Source organism: Ovis canadensis, chromosome 12, assembly GCF_042477335.2.
Source record: "Ovis canadensis isolate MfBH-ARS-UI-01 breed Bighorn chromosome 12, ARS-UI_OviCan_v2, whole genome shotgun sequence".
Classification (NCBI taxonomy): domain Eukaryota; kingdom Metazoa; phylum Chordata; class Mammalia; order Artiodactyla; family Bovidae; genus Ovis; species Ovis canadensis.
In genome coordinates, this window is record NC_091256.1 from 22,596,161 (window position 1) to 22,599,649 (window position 3,489).

Here is a 3,489-nt window from a genome sequence, read left to right on the forward strand (position 1 = left end):
ACAGTGAAGGAAACTATAAGCACTGTGAAAAGACAGCCTTCAGAATGGGAGAAAATAATAGCAAATGAAGCAACTGGCAAAGAATCTCCACAATATACAAGCAGTTCATGCAACTCAATACCAGTGAAATAAACGACCCAATAAAAAAATGGGCCAAAGAACTAAACAGACATTTCTCCAAAGAAGACGTATAGATGGCTAACAAACACGAGAAGATGCTCAACATCACTCATTATCAGAGAAATGCAAACTGAAACCACAATAAGGAACCATCTCATGCCAGTCAGAATGGCTGCCATCAAAAAGTCTACAAACAATAAATGCTGGAGAGGGTGTGAAGAAAAGGGAACCCTCTTACACTGTTGGTGGGAGTGCAAACTAGTAGACCCACTATGGAGAACAGTGTGGAGATTCCTTAAAAAACTGGAAATAGAACTGCCATATCACCCAGCAATCTCACTGCTGGGCATACACATCGAGGAAACCAGAATTGAAAGAGACACATGTACACAATGTTCATTACAGCACTGTTTACAATAGCCAGGACATGGAAGCAACCTAGATGTCCATCAGCTTATGAATGAATAAGAAAGTTGTGATACATATACACAATAGAATATTACTCAGCTATTAAAAAGAATGCATTTGAGTCAGTTCTAATGAGGTGGATGAACCAGAGCCTATTATACAGAGTGGAGTAAGTCAGAAAGAAAAGTGCCAATACAGTATATTAACACACGTATATATGGAATTTAGAAAGATGGTAATGATGGCCCTATACAAGAGACACCAAAAGAGATACAGATATTAAGAACAGCCTTTTGGACTCTGTGGGAGAAGTAAGGGTGGGATGATTTGAGAGAATAGCATTGAAACAAGTATATTCAGTTCAGTTCAGTTCAGTTCAGTCGCTCAGTCGTGTCTGACACGTTGCAACCCCATGAATCGCAGCACACCAGGCCTCCCTGTTCATCACCAACTCCCGGAGTTACTCAGACTCACGTCCATCAAGTCAGTGATACCATCCAGCCATCTCATCCTTGGTCGTCCCCTTCTCCTCCTGCCCCCAATCCCTCCCAGTATCAGAGTCTTTTCCAATGAGTCAACACTTCGCATGAGGTGGCCAAAGTACTGAAGTTTCAGCTTCAGCGTCATTCCTTCCAAACAAATCCCAGGGCTGATCTCCTTCAGAATGGACTGGTTGGATCTCCTTGCAGTCCAAGGGACTCTCAAGAGTCTTCTCCAACACCACAGTTCAAAAGCATCAATTCTTTGGCGCTCAGCCTTCTTCACAGTCCAACTCTCACATCCATACATGACCACAGGAAAAACCATAGCCTTGACTAGACGGACCTTAGTCGGCAAAGTAATGTCTCTGCTTTTGAATATACTATCTAGGTTGGTCATAACTTTTTTTTCAAGGAGTAAGCGTCTTTTAATTTCATGGCTGAAGTCACCATCTGCAGTGATTTTGGAGCCCCCAAAAATAAAGCCTGACACTGTTTCCACTGTTCCCCATCTATTTCCCATGAAGTGATGGGACCAGATGCTATGATCTTCGTTTTCTGAATGTTAAGCTTTAGGCCAATTTTTTCACTCTCCAGTTTCACTTTCATCAGGAGGCTTTTTAGTTCCACTTCACTTTCTGCCATAAGGGTGGTGTCATCTGCATATCTGAGGTTATTGATATTTCTCCCGGCAATCTTGATTCCAGCTTGTGTTTCTTCCATTCCAGCGTTTCTCATGATGTACTCTGTGAAATAGATGACCACTCCAAGCTTGATGCATGATACAGGGCACTCATGAAAGCTGGTGCACCGGGACAACCCAGAGGGATGGGATGGGAAGGGAGGTGGGAGGGGTTTTCAGAATAGGGGACACATGTACACCTGTGGCTGATTCATGTCAATGTATGGCAAAACCCACTACAATATTGTAAAGTAATTAGCCTCCAATTAAAATAAATTAATTAATTAAAACTAAGATCATGGCATCTAGTCACTTCATGGGAAATAGATGGAGAAACAATGGAAACAGTGACAGATTTTATTTCTTGGGCTCCAAAATCACTGCAGATGGTCACTGCAGCCATGAAATTAAACGCTTGCTCCTTTGAAGAAAAGCTATGACAAACTTAGAAAGCATATTAAAAAGCAGAGACATTACTTTGCCAAGAATGGTCTGTCTAGTCAAAGCTATGGTTTTTTCAGTAGTCATGTGTGGATGTGAGATTTGGACTATAAGGAAGGCTAAGGGCTAAAGAATTGATGCTTTTGAACTGTGGTGTTAGAGAAGACTCTTGAGAGTCCTTTGGACTCCAAGGAGATCCAACCAGTCCATCCTAAAGGAAATCAGTTCTGAATATTCATTGGAAGGACTGATGCTGAAGCTGAAACTCCAATACTTTAGCCACTTGATGTGAAGAGCTGACTCATTAGAAAAGACCATGATGCTGGGAAAGATTGAAGGCAGCAGGAGAAGGGGATGACAGAGGACGAGATGGTTGGATGGCATCACCAACTCAATGGGCTTGAGTTTTGGCAAACTCCGAGAGATAGTGAAGGACAGGGAAGTGGTGTGCTGCAGTCCATGGGGTTGCAAAGAGTAGACAGGAGTGAGGGACTGAACAATAACAACTCTCATTTGGGACTCCCTTTAAAAAAATCTGTCCATAGTTTTGCCCTTAATCTAGGCCATCTATACTATATTCAAATCAAAGTCTGACATAATTGTTTTACCTCACAATACACAATTTGAGACAATAAGGTAAAATTCTACACCAAAACAAAAAACATAGTAAATTTCCTGAATTGCTAGTTGTTGTTTGATTAAACACACACACACAGACAATATGCCGAGACATTGTAGATAACATATCTTTATTTTTAAAGTTAATTTTCGATTTATAAAGAAAGCTTTACACCTTTTGGGATATTTGATTTTGCAATAAATCTTCATCCTTTTATGAAGTAATGAAACATGGTCCACTTGAAAGTAGGGAAAGAACTATTAGAAACAGAAGTTCTCATTCTGAAACTTGGTAGCATGAATCTTAAATTTAGCTAATTGAGAATGAACCATCAAAAAAAGGTCTGGTTTGTTCTAACAATTGCCTAGAATTTTAGACACACTATTTGACCTTTGACCTTAAATAGATTTCAATGCCAGTAAATAAAGGACGACACGCCTCTTTTTTACCTAGCTATGCATAAAGGGCTATTATTACCATGACTCAATGACACAATCCTGTCATTAACAGCTCTCAAAGCCAGAGTGAACACTCGTGGGTTTCTTTAAGTTGTATTTTCTAATTTTATGTTTAAAATACAATTTTGTTTTCTTTGGAATGCACGTTCTACATTGGATCACTTTCTTCTAAAATCCAATATTCCTGATTTATGAGTTCTCAATCAATGGCTTAATTTTGAGATGACATCTTTAGGCTCTGATTTCATCAACACAAAGACCAGTCCGACAGGAAGTTGCGCT